General features: G+C 54.4%; 1 protein-coding gene across 1 annotated transcript in view; it reads left to right on the top strand.

The window, feature by feature from the left end:
* The window catches only part of Slc24a4 (solute carrier family 24 member 4), a 131,750-nt gene that overhangs the window by 31,862 nt on the left and 86,139 nt on the right, over positions 1 to 13,749 (top strand). The gene's annotated exons all lie outside the window — the stretch shown is intronic.

The following is a 13,749-nucleotide window of genomic DNA, read 5'->3' as shown; positions in this document are numbered from 1 at the left end:
AAAAAATAAAAAAAAACCATTTGGAGTAGATGAGGAAAATAATGAAGAGAGACATGAAATGTTCAAGGACACCTAACCGGACAGGCAGGGGCTGGGGTTTGTGTCTGGGCAGGGTTCGTGGGAAACGGGAGTTCTGAGAATGTGACCTGGGAAGGGCAGGGGGAAGGACCAATGTCTTGAGGAATTTTCCAGCCTCATGTCCCCAGTGAGCACGTGGGTTTACTGCATCCCAGAGACTTATCACCCCCGATGCTGGTTGATCCTTCCCTGGTGAAGGATCTCGGGAAACATGCATCTGTGTGCTCTGGAGAGACGCAGCGCACACTGGTGGAAAGAGGGGTGCCGACAGCTCTCCCGTGGAGCCCACACTTCCCGGCTCTGCATGGACACATCACACCTTTGGCCCCAGTTAGTAACATTCCATCCATCAGTGTTCTGTGGACCACAGTTTTGGAAATAAGTTTATTGCAATCAACAGTTACGTGGATTTAAAAAGCACGGGGGAATGACCCACAAACCCAATCAGTGCTTATTAAGATCTGGGTTTGAGCATTTTGAAACATAGCTGGTGATATTGAATCATTTTCTATCCTGATTTTTCTTCTGCATAGCATATGATGCATAAATAAATTTTGTCACCTCTGTAAAGACCTCTTTTCCTGATTGCATTCTGTGCCACTAGGCCACGGAGTGAACTAAACTGTTTACTTAAGCTGTTAAATTTCTTGGCTTCTCATTTTTACTGTCATGGTGTTAAGATAAAGGTCGTCTATGGAAAAGCCTTTTAAAAACATTTACAATGACTCCTGAGGATTCTTTCCTGAAAATGGAGTTACTGAGACAATCTATGTTTAAGGCCTTGATCTGTCAAACCACTTTCCTATAGCACCGTGCCAGTCTGCCCCCTGTGGAACATAACATTCGCTCATTTTTAAACACTTTGGTGACCTGTTTTTAATTATGAGTCCACTACATTAAATAGATCGGCATATGAAAGAATGGTTCACTGGTGCTACGATTCTTTCATATGCTGATCTATTTAATAGATCTTTTCTGTGTGAAAGCAGGACTATTTATCAGAATCGTTCTCTCATTTCAAATCTTATAACTTCTCTTTTCATTAAAGCAAATAAATAATGGGTGCCTTTGCTCCTTCCGCCTGGGGATTTGTGGCTGTCCGAGCGCATGTGCACCACGTTGTCCAACAGACTGAGTGAAGGCTGGTCAGGGACTGGGAGGCTCGGCTCCCAGTGGGGATACGTCAGAGGTGGGTCATGCTTTGGGGGTGCATCCCTCCCAGCTGAGCCCAGCCACATCTGAAACCCCCACGGGCCTAGGCACAGTTTTCCCTCCTGTCCACTGTTGAGCTAATAGGAAATATAAGTTAATTTTCTCCAAATCATCTGCATTTTAATAGCATCTTGAAGAATCTAAACCTCCAGAGTCCAGAAGGAAAAAAAAATCTAAAGGAGAAAATATTAAATGAAGGTGAACGTGAACCTTTCCACTGGTTGGTGGAGAAGACAGAGAGGCTGACCCGGTACCTTAACACAAGCTTCGGGTCTGTGCTGCTTAGGATTCCAACACCTGGACACCTTGACTCCCCACAGGGGATCTCGCAGAAGCCCCATGAGCAGAAAGAAGATTCCTGTGTCAGCTTATAGATGAAATGCACACTCCATCTGACAGGTGAGAAAGTTGTCCTGGGCAGTCTGGTGCTGGCGACTGCTCTGCCTGTCACCACGGAGGAGATGTGAGGCTTCTGAAGAAGGTTGTCCTGTCATGGTGTGGCATCTGATAGACTGCATGTCCTCTGGCTCCAACTGCTTCCTGGAGTGAGCGACCCAGCTAGGGTGCTGCAGACACACTCTGATTGGCCCTCTCCCTTTGCATTGAGATACCTAGGTGACCACAGAGGCTCTCCTCAGAGTTCCTACTGCACAAAAATCTGGATTGCCCAACTCGGGCTGCACAGTGTTCTCCATGAATTCCAGAAGAGGGGATGCTCTGTACACAAACAGAACCAAGCAATCAACCTTTAAAATGCACATTTGGAATGAAAGGGGACCCTTTAATCTTAAGGAGATGGTGTTGCCACGTCCCAGCAAGCACTGGAGCCTCAAGATGTGCAAAGCCACAGGCACCGGTGGCCAAAGTACACCTGTGGCCGTGAGTGAGGCAGGGTTGTCCCTATAGTTGACATCGTTCCCATGCATGTGTTGCAGCTCAAAGGATGTTGGCTGATTATGTAACGGAATGTTTTTTTGCTGAAGATAGCATTCAAAAGTGCAAAAATGTTCTCTGCACTAGCTAAAAAAAAAGGTTTGTAAAAAATGCCTTAGGCTTCCTGTATCCTCCTTGGAGTGTGTGACGTGGGCTAGAGAGAGGCAGGATCAGGGAAGGGGGGCTCCGACAGGTAAGAGGCACAGGGCAGCTGGACGAATTTTTCTTAAACCATAAGATACCAGCTGCCTGCATTTCATTTTGTGAAAATTTTAAAGTCAACGAAGGTCAACGTGGAAAGGAAAAGAGGGAGGGAGAGAGGTTTCCAAGGTGGGCAGAATGGCTCCAGCCATTGGTGACAAATTCAAATGGGAGATTTTCTCGGTGCCGGGGACAACAATAGAAAGGAGCCCTTAGGTGCACGGGGGGGGGGGGGGGGGGGGGGGGGGGAGGGGGTAGTGAGCAAATGTGCCGGGCACCATGTTTGGGGGACAAACAGCAGGTGGCATTACGGAGAGGGGAGACAAGTGACTGTGGTGGTGTGGGGAGGGCAGCTGGCGTTAGTGTGGAGCCGGAGGATGAGGCAGCCCGAGTGTGTGGCCCAGGGTTTCCATGGCTGCTTCAAGGAGGACCCAAGTGTCCCTCTGGTGTTGGAAATGGAACCGAGGACGACCGAGAGCCGGGAGCTGGCTACAGAATCTCTGGGTCAGGGACAAAGACTGCAGCAAGGGAAACACCCTATTTGGGGACTCAGAGGAGATCTCCTAAGCAATGCCCGGGGCCGAGGTGCCCAGGAAGTACCCATGGAAATCGTGAATGCTGCCTGGGGCACCGGAGGTCAGAGCAGGCCCCGTTTCCTGACCAAGTACTTGGGGGGATGGCACCTAGAACTTTCTGTCCTTCCTTGCTTGGGCCAGAAATAAACCCCCAGCCTAGGCTTCCTTGTGCAGCCCCTGCTGGTCTGGCCCTGGCCTGTGACCCCAGGCCTCTCTGTTCCTTAGGCTCTGCTGCTCAGGACCTGCCCTCTCCTCTCTGGCCTCCCGGGTCTCTGGGGAGGAGTCCTCAGCTCCATCTGCCTAAGTGGTGAGGCCTCAGCACCCCTCTGTCCAGGCTGGTCCATCTCCTGCGTCCAGCCCCTTCCTACCCTTGCTCTCCCTCCCTCCTGGTCCCTGCTTGGGCTCTTCACTGTGGCCTCCTGTGGCCCTGCAGCAGGTAAGGAGGTGCCCCGGGTTAGATCAGCCAGCAGGGCAGCTGGGGTTGGACCCGACTTCTCTGCAAATTCACATCCACTGACCAAGATGTCCTCCTGGCGCTGACCGACTGTGTCTAGAGGAAGTATTTGGGGTCATGTCAGAGTTGGCTGCTAGTTGACATAGGGAAACCCCTGTGACTGTGACCGTGCCCCAGGCAGTGCTGGCAGCCTGTGTCCCTCCTCTGCTGGGCCGAAGAGCTTCCTGGTGCCTGGCCCCAGGTCAATCAGGTCAATGCATTTTCGTCAAAAAGCTTTTGCAGAATATGCAGAGAGATGCAGGCGCCCTGGGCAGACTCCACAATGCCCTTGATAGGCAATCAGCAAACAGTGGATACCTGCTGTATGCGTGACACTGTGCTAGGAGGCAGCATACTGTGAAGAGCATCAGAAGAGGACTTGGCCTGGCTGGACTCTGTCACTGGTGTCCCCTGCCTCTGACAAGCCCTCATGGACTGTGGCCCTGGGCTTCAGAAATTGACGAAGAAGAGAGAAGCAAAATCGAAGCAGGAGGGACTCTTTCCATTTGGCTGCTTCCCCCTGGGCAGGTGCTGCTCTGTGACTGAGGTCCAGGAGTCAAGGGCCTGTGTGGCTCCGGTCTGTACCTGCAGGACCAGCCTTTGCCACCAGAGTGACAGGACAATCCCTGTGGGGCCGAGCATGGAGTCAGGGAGCCCATCTGCACAGGGCGTGCGCACATCTGCAGCCACAGTGGACCCACTCCCAGGGCTGTCCAAGGCCTGTGCAGCCCGTGTGTCCTGCTCCATGGCCTCCAGTGCAGCTGGTGGCTGCTGTGCCCAGTGCACCTTTGAACGTGGTTTTATACGGTGTTGATGGTACAGATGACAGCGCCTGGGGTCGGCCAAACGCTGCATGCGGCCGCCACACTGACTCCGAGAGCCCTGCCTGCCCACCTCCGCCTTTGATTAAAGTCTCCAAAGTTCGCCCTGGAGATGCAGAAGCAGCTTCTCAGTCTGCAGCCCTGAGCGCCTGCTGCCTGGCCACCGTCTGCGTCAGATTCCACACTGACCCCCACGAGTGTCCTGCGTTGCCCACAGGCGCATCCTGCTTCTGTACAGGGCGGCCCCTCTGCTGGTCACTTCCCCTCCAGATTCGGCTTCTCCCCTGAAACGTCCCCCACTCGCTCAGCCAGTTATTTCTGTTTTCCACACTGCCTTGGTGACATAATTAGATTATCATTATTAGCGTGCCGCGTAATTAGCTAATCACCGTTAGCTGTGTCCACACAGGCTGCAGGTGCCTCGGCTCCCTACCCAGTCGTGGTTGGAGGTGTGGCCCCAGGCCTCCGTGGGATGGGCTGAATCTTGCCCGCGGTGACCTCTCTGGGTGGACTCTCTGCTAGGCTCCTGGGGGAAGTGGGGCAGAGGGTGGGTGACCGCCCTTGGGGACAATAGCAAGGAAGAGGCGGAGAAAGCTCAGTTATCCATAAACACGTGGGATGGAAACAGGTGTACGCACAGCAGCAGCTGTGCGCCAGAGGGAGGAGATGGGACTGGCTCTGGGCACCCAACAGTGACTTTGGAACACACAGTCCCACAGAAGACAGCCTTTCCCACCCAGGTCTTTGCCAGAGTCTCAGGAGATGTGGAAACAGAGGAAGGTGGAAGGCAGTTCGTTTCCTAGACCTGGAAGCTCTCCCTGTCTCTACACAGCTGGTTCCTGTCCCTCAACCCCTCCCCCTCCCCTCCCCCTCTTCTTCCCCCTTCCCCTCCACCCCCTTCCTCACCTCCTCCCCTCGTGATCTCCAAGAGCCTGGGGCCACTCCATCACCTCCCACCCCATGACAAGCTCCATCAGTGACGGGGGCAGGTGGCTCCTGTGTGAGTGTATGTGACTGAATCTCAGGTGGCATCTGGCCTGACTCTGTGCAGTGGGCGTTCGGTAAATGGAGTTCATCTCTGGGCCTCCCCCCTCTGCCCACACCCTGCGTGTTCCCCAATGCACCCCTTTTCTCCTGGCCTTGCCTGCCCTTCCCTCTGCCCGCCTCCCCCCTCCCCGGCTCAGCCTCTCTGGCGCCTCCCCCCTGAGGCCCTCCTGGATACCCTGAGTCTGAAACCAGGCCCTCCCTGGGCACAGCCAGGCCGCTTGGCGTGGACATCCTCCATGTCTGCCCACCTCCCACTGCCCTGCTGCCACCCCATGTCTTGCGGGGAGCTCCCTGAGGGAAAGGGTCACTTGCTGGTCATTGGTACATCGTCGGGCGGGTGCTGGGGTGAGAAGTTTGAATCAAACTGAAATTCCGGCTCGGGCCACTGGATGCTGGTGAGGTTGGTCTGGGCTCGGGGCTTCAGGAGAACTCCAGCAACCCCAAGCCTGCTGTGGCCTTAGTGACCCCCTTTCTGGAGTGGAACCTTCTGGGCGGGCTCTTAGCTTGCGGTCAAGGCCTTCGTGTCTGCTGGCTCTACCTGGGGATGCGGGGTTTCTCAGCTCTCTGAGCACAAGGGTGGGCCTCTGGGTGCTGGTGTGTCTCTCTCCCTCCTAGACCTGCCCCCGAGCTGGGACCCCCGAGCTGGGACCCCCAAGCTGGGACCCCTTGTGGCCTGTCTTACGTAGGGACACGTTGGTGATGCCAATCAGCCTCACTTCCCAGCATCTTAAAACCACCTGGGAGGCATGTGCTGTGACACCGAGGTCCCCAGGCAGGTGGAAGATGACTCAGAGGGCAGCTCCTGTTGGCTGATTACTTAGCATGGAGGGGCCCTGTTCTGGGGATTTCAGGATACTGTCATTAATTCTTACAACAAGTCTTGAGGACGCTGAGGCAGGCAGAGTGATGCCCTTGCTCAAGGTCGTGCGGTGTAAGCCACAGAGGCAGGATGGAGCCAGGCAGCTCCAGGTTCAGGTCCCGCCACAGGCTGCTTACAGGCTTCTACCATGTTCCAGGCACCAATGGTGGCAGTTAGACGAGAGCCCGCCACGTGGGAGGCACAGTTACAAACCCTTCATGCAGGTCATCCCGTCTCATCTCCGAGGCTTTTGTGGGACAGGCGTATGCCCATTTTACAGATGAGGCAATTGGGGCACTGAGAAGTTAAGACACCAGAGCTATGGCTGGCTGAGGTTGGAGGAAGGCCTGCTGTTGGTGCTGGCCACCTCAGTCTTGCCCTGGGAGCCCCTGATCCCAGGGCCACGCCTCCGGGAAGGAGAGGATGTGGCACATATAAGGGCCACAGAGCTGCCCATGTACCGAGACCCCTCTGGTGGGCAGGTGGTCTTGGGGTGATGCAATTGGAAGCACAGGAGTTTGCTACCCACATGCTCAGAATAAACCCAGCTCAGGTCACCAGGACAAGGTCAGGGCAGCCTTGTTGAGCAGGGACGGTTGTTGGAGAGAATGACCTTGTGTCCTCCGGCAGTGGGGAGCACATTGATTAGCGCTGTGCTTGCCTGGAGTACACACAGGGCTTCCCTGTGAGTTTAGCACTGAGGGCGGAATCTCCCTGCCCTGACATAATACCCTCTGCCTTGAAATAGACCCCTGAGTGTCTTCAGGCACAGCTTGGATGACAGAATCCACACCAGCATGGCTCGATTCCTCTGTCAGCTGGATAATGAGGACGATGGTGATAATTCTCACTTGACACTTTTCCGTGGGTTTTCACAAACCTTGTCTTTTTAGATGTTTAAAACAATCCTGGCATAGGCAGGGAAGGGTGTTTGCTTCGGTTTCTTTTTCAATTCAGTGCACAGAGAGTCCAAGTAACTCGCCCAGGGTCACACAGCAGGTAGGCAGCAGGCCAATACTAGAGCTGAGCCTCCTCCTGAGGTCAGTTTCTCCCCAGACTCCTGGTTTTGGTTGAGGAAGGTGCTTTCTGCGCAGCTTTGGGGTGAACTGTTCCCAGAAGTGGAGCGAGGAAATGAGGGGCAGCTCCGCACCTGGGGCAGAGTCACAGGACCCTGCCTCGAGACTTGAGATGTCAAGGGAAAAGGAAGACAAGCTCTCTGTGACTTTGCCCCCAAATGCAGGGCTTGGATTCCAATCTGGAAAAAATATGTCTATGAAACATACTTGGGGAAAACTGGAGAATGTGGACTTGAGGTGCGTGTGAGAGAACGTTATAGGAGGAGTCGGTTCCTCGACCGTGGGCCCGTGTTGGGGCAGCGCCTGGGCTGGGTCACTCCTGTCCTGCGCATTGTGGAATGTTTGGCAGCCTCCAGTCCTCTGCCCACTAGATGCCAATAGTGCAGCACCCTCTCTTGCAGCCCCAAAGAATAAAGTTCTCCTCGGACCCTGTTAAGTGTCTCCTCCGAGGAGGGGGGTCTTTGCAAATTTACCCTTGGTTGAGACCCATTGGCGTGGAGAACATTCTTGTTCTAAGAAGAGAAGTGCTCTTGTATATTTAGGGAAGAATTACGTGGTGTCAGCCACCTACTTTTAGATGGCTCAGCGAGGCAGACACGATACAGAGACAGTGACCGTGGCGAATACCAATTGGTGAATCTAGGTGAAGGGCCATGGGTGCTCGTCGCTGTCTTTAAACTTTAGGTTTGAGAGGCATCCAAATAAGTTGATCTGAGATTGCAGAAGAGAACCTCTGGGATTTAGGTACGGTTGAAGCGAAGAACTTTAACAAAAGGTTGGGCAAGTCTCCTGGATTGTGGGGCAAAAAGACAAGATGTCAGGTCAGGAGCCCTCTGCACCTGCCAGCCTGGAGCTGTGCGGCTTGGGGCACGTCTTGTCTCTGGGTTTTAATTCCTTTGTGAGAGATGAGCAGAGCTTGCCATTTCTTCCAGACTCCCGCACACGTGCAGAAGGAGATGCTCTTGTGGGCTGGGGACAGTGCTCAGTTGGTAGAGTGCTCGCCTCACTCGCACGAGGCCCTGGGTTCAACCTGCAGCAACACACACACACACACACACACACACACACGGTGGGGGGGGACATGCTCCTCGTTGTAGGCCCTTGGCGCATCAGAGGGGCTCCCTGTGTGGGGAAGACCCCGGGATGGTGACGTGAACCCAGGGGAGTAGGTCACACACCCGTAATGGCATGACGAGCCCCTGTCCACTGTCACCCACTGCAGCAGTGGTCAGCTGTGGCCAGTCTGGGATCCGTATCCCCTTGACCCTTTCCCATATGATTCTGATGCAAATCCTGTTCATCACATTTCATGAACATCTCCGTGTGATTCCTCAAGGACTAAAACCCCTGCGCTGCCGGCGATTACCGCCCCTGGGTGATGGCTCTTTATCCAGTCCAGACCTGGGCCGCCGCTGCCTCTTTAGAAAGGGCGTCTCCTGCCAAAATGCAGAGAAACCCCAGAAGGCTCCTTGCTCGTTCTCCTCTGTGCCCGCGTCCTGGAGATGGCAGGTCTCTGGAGGTCCCTGGTTTGGGCAGTGGTTTGGTCCCTGTGTGATTTCTTTCTTTTTTTTTCAACCTCCCCTTCCCGGGCAGGGCCCACTGTGCCTTTATCAGCCTGAAGTCCAGAAGGCCGCAGGGAGCCCTGGTGTTGGCTGGGCTGTGCCCTGCAAGCCGCCCCCAGGGACCTGCCTCCCACTTAACTGAGACGTCGGGGCCTCAGAGCAGGGAAGCCGCTTGTGCCAAGGTCCTCAGGCAGCGAGGGACAAGGTCAAGATCAAACTCAAGGTCATCTGGAAGAACCCACCTGGCCGGCCAAGGATACTTGAGCAGTTGGTGGGAATACAGAGAGAAAACACAAGTTTCTCCACACAGCGGTGGCCAGGGTGCGCCCCCAAGCAGGTGCCCCACAGTTTGCAGGGGGCTCAGGGACTCCCCGCTTTACCTTCCCTCCTCTGCACCAACAGGTCTTGCTGCGTTTCCCGTTACCTTCAGCATTTGAGACCTGAGTCTGCATTTTAAATTCGTGCTCAGGGTATATTGAGCCTTAAAAAAGAGGATTTCCGCATCCGACTACACGGAAGAAGTTAGGGGACCTTTAAACGTCGGGTGGAATGTTTTGCAATTTGCTCGCTTGACCTATTTCTGTTAATAGATCTTTAATTCTCTTTAAACATTGGCTCCTATCTGTTGGTTTTATTAAATTTCAAAAGGCACATGTAGTTTTGAGTCCTCTGGGCAACAAAACGTCAACAGATTAGAGAGCACGTTTTTTCATTGCCTGTGACCTGCATGTCACACGACACTAACCTAAATCTGATTAGAAATGCGGTTTGTCCCCCTCCCGACCCTCACCCCAGAACTTCCCCATCGGAAAACCAGGGAGACCTGTGAGAAAGGAAACCGGTGATCAGGCCTGCCTCCAACGGTTCCCATGCCACCAGATTCCTCCCCGGGGACTTGGCTTGGGAGGATAAAGCATCGTTTAACCCTTTTCTCCCATAAGTGACTTGAGGACCTCTAGAATGAAGCTCATTGAGTGACAAGTCTGGTGATAACAGTTTATACCCAGCAGGGAATTTGTGATTTTTAAGTGTTGGGAAGGACATGGAAAAACTGTAACTTCCATACATGGCAGGTGGTGATATAAAATGGAGCCCCCATGGCGGAGAACAGACTGAATGTTCCTAAATAAATTAAATATGGAATCGCCATATGATCCTGCAAAATTCCACTCCCAGATATCTGCCTGAAATCATAGAAAACAGGTGCTCAAACAAAAACTTGGACACAAATATTCATAGCAGTATTATTCATAATAGCTGAAAGGTGGAAACACCTCAAATGTTGATCAACAAATGAGTGGGTGAATAAAATGTGGTATATCCATACCATGGACTATTACACAGCCATAAATAGGGTTGAAGACCTGATATCTGAAACCACATAGATGGATCTGGAAAACATTATGCTGAGTGACAGAAGCCAGATGCAAAAGGCCACAAATGTCCTGGACACTCAAATCCAGAGACCGAAAGATTGGTGGTCATTGAGGGCTGTGGTGGGGGTAGTGGGGAGTAGCTGGTTGGTGGGTACAGAGTGTTTACAACTGGTCGGGGTGGTGGTTGCACAACATTTTGAAAACCAAATGTCACTGAATTGTGTACTTGGAAATGGCTTCATTTCATGTTTGTGAATTTCACCTCAATTAGAAAAAAAGGCTTTTGGAGTGTGGCTTAGCAGTAGAGTTCATGATTAGCATGCACGAGTTCCTGGATTTGATCCCCAGCACTAAAAAGTAGATGAATAAAAAAGACAGTTTGGGTTCTCATAACACTCACTCATGTTCTGTTTGCCATGAGGCCAGAGAAGTGAGTTGGGGAGGGAGGGTTTGTAAGTGGGTAGTCCCACAGTAGGGTGCAGTAGCAGAATGGGCTCTGGAGAGAGGCCGATATGGTTCAAATCCTGGCTCTGCCAAGCTGTGTGATTTCGCATAACTTACTTAACCTCTCTGAGCTTCGTTTTCCTCATCTGTAAGATGGAGCTGCCAATAAAACCCATCTCACAGGGTTGCTAAGGACACAGAGCTCTTCAGATCAGCCACAAATGGGTGTAAGCGGGTGGCCTGGGGCATGCCACCTTCCCAAGCTTTCACTGTCTCTCGTGTAAAAGTGCGAAGCCCGCCTGGCGCACCTTGACACGTGGGTGAGGTTTATCCTGGGCAGGGAGGAGCGCAGGCTCCTCTGGCCTCGGTGTGCTCAGGCCTCGGGGGAGTGGATAGGAAGGCTGTTGTGTGACCTGGCTGCTGCCTAGGAGCCCCGCAGAGCCCCCAGCCTCTGCCAGGACGGGCGGGTCGGTACCTGCCCGGCTGCTGCGGGAGGCAGCGTGCCCAGCTGGGCGGCCATTCTCCAGGCAGAGATTATCCCCCCACCCCCAGGGCAGCGGCTAAAGCTGGTTTAGCTCAGGTGCCCGGGAGATCTCAGGCCCCGGGATCAGAGTCTAAATCAGCAGTTGGCTCTCTCCCACCTCCGGGGGACATTTGGCCGTGTCTGGAGACATTTTTGGATGTCACACCTTGACGGGGGCAGGGAGCCTCTGACCCTCCCGCAGTGCCCAGGAGACGGGCCAGCCCCCAGCCTGCCGGTGCCGGGCGGATGACCCCATCTTAGGGGGCTGTTTCCAGGGGAGGCTCCCTGAAGGGCAGGGCCCCTGCCTGTCCCTGCTGTGGGCCCTGACTCGGTCATCCCGGTAGCCATGGGCACCTCCCGCCCCGTGGAGGGGGCGGCAAGACCCGGCAGCCACGAGGAACTGGTCCCAGGACCCACAGCTGCCGGGTAGCGAGCAGGATCCAGGCTCAGATCTGGCCCCTCAGAACCCGTTTCCACCAGTAAAATGGGCGAACAGCGCGGAGCGCACCCTCCTCTGCAGACCCGGGAGACCGTGTTGTTCAGTTAAACCCGCATTAACTGGCTCCTCTCCCTGCCGAGAGTGGTGGGGTGTGCCAGGATGTGACGAAGGTCACAGACATTAGAGCAGAAAATGTGTCACACGAAGGACTGGGAGCCCCAGGGGGCGACTGAGGAGGTGACCCCGGAGCTGGGCATGGAAGAGGCAGATGGCACCAGAGGAGGGGGCAAGGGCATTTGGAGAAAATGGAACCGCACCAGTGAGGGGACGGGTTATGACAGGAGCCTCGGGGGGCGCTGTCTTTCGGTACAGAGTGACAGGAGTGTGGCCCCCGAGGAGGAGGATCTGTGCGCAGAGACCCCCTGTGCCAGGCAGGAGGGGTTGGGCACGTTCTGGGTCACCATCCCCACAGTGGTGATGTGACCGGCAGCTTGGCCATCGCCCTGGGAGGGAGTGGAGGGACCTGGTGGCTGGTTGCCCCACAGTGTAGGGGAGAGGGCCGGGTGGCTGGCCTTCACCTGGGTGCAGCAGGTGTCCACACCTCACTGGAAGGCACCATGATCTGGAGAGAGGGCTCTGGAGGTCCCCGGGGCGCACTCAGGAGTGCGGGGCTTGTCCCCCGGCCAGTGGCTGTCTGACATCCTTGCACCTTCCCAGGCAGGGGCATGTCATCGTTTTGGTTGAGCACAGAGGAGACCCCCTGGGTCACGGCGGGGGTCTCTCTGTGCCCCATTCACGGGTGTGGCCACGTGGATCTTCTGTGTCAGACTCAAATGGACGGGAGCGTCCATTGCTTTCTGTCCTGACCGCTGTCTCTGTTCTTGTGTTTTCATGTCGTTTCCTTGAAGAAGAGAGGCTCTGAGCACCTTTGGGGTACTTACTGCTATTCCCATCCCTTCCCACCTGTGGTGTGTCTAAGTCTCTGTCCAATTTTCTGTTTCTTTTCTTTCTTTTTTTTTTCTGGTACTGGGGATTGAACCCAGGGGTGCTCTACCCCTGAGCCACATCCCCAGCCCTTTTTACCTAAGTTCCCCGGGATGGCCTCCCCTTGCCAGCCTCTTGCCTCAGCCTCCTGAGGCGCTGGAGTCGTCGTTTTATTTATTTATTTATCTATTTATTTATTTATATTACATCCTGTTTTCTGACTGCTTTGCCAGCTGTCTGCTCGGTAACATTTCATTCTGCACATTTCATTTTCTCTTCTTGGTGGTGTCTTTTGAATGGGGGGGTTTTAATTTAATTTAATCAAGCAAACTTTTTTTGAGACATAGAAATCTGTACGTGTGTGTGGGGTGCACTGCGGTAACTCAGCTCACATGTGCAAAGTGCAAAAATCAAATCGGGATCGAAAGCATCTCCGGCTCCTCGAACTTCAGTCATTTTTATGTGTAGGGGCTTTCCTCTTCTTTTCTAGTCATTTTGAAGGATGTCATTGGTGTTTTAATAGTGGACGTTTTTAATTTTAATAAGTGAACATTAACAGCACCAAGGAAGCAGATGGCTTTATTAAACAAGGTGCAAAACGGTGACTTGGACCCAGAGCAAGCCCGGCCTCAGGTGGGTGGCCTTGATACCGGGCGGAGGATGTCCATCTTGGCTCTGGCGCTTGCTGGTCAGGTCCCTTCTCCATCTGTGAAGGGTGGGTGCCGTCTGCTCCTGCAGCCTCAGGGCCCGAGCGCTCAGGTGGGCGGGGACGGTTGAGTGGCAGGAGTGATGCTGTCAGCGGTTCTGCCGTGACCCACAGGCAGGGGCGAGGGCCACCTCCTCGCTTTTCTGCAGGGGTCCCGGGGCAGCTGTGGGGACAGCGCAGGAGGGAAAGGGGCAGAGCTGGGGAACAGTGGCACCGGGGGTTTTGGCGGGAAGCTCCCTGTCCTCTCCTCCCCCTGGGCTCCCCCTCCCACTCCCCTGGGTGGCAGGGGCCCTGGAGAGGGGGGACTTTAGGACGCCCGCTGCTGGATGCCATTGGTGCCATCGTGGTAGGTGCCAGGGCTTGCTCCCTCGAGGCTGGCAGTCTTGCCCACCGCCTCTGCCACCACCTGCCCACCGCACC

Source organism: Marmota flaviventris, chromosome 2, assembly GCF_047511675.1.
Source record: "Marmota flaviventris isolate mMarFla1 chromosome 2, mMarFla1.hap1, whole genome shotgun sequence".
NCBI lineage: Eukaryota > Metazoa > Chordata > Mammalia > Rodentia > Sciuridae > Marmota > Marmota flaviventris.
Note: the sequence above shows the minus strand (reverse complement) of the source record. Positions and strands in the feature narration are given on the sequence as shown.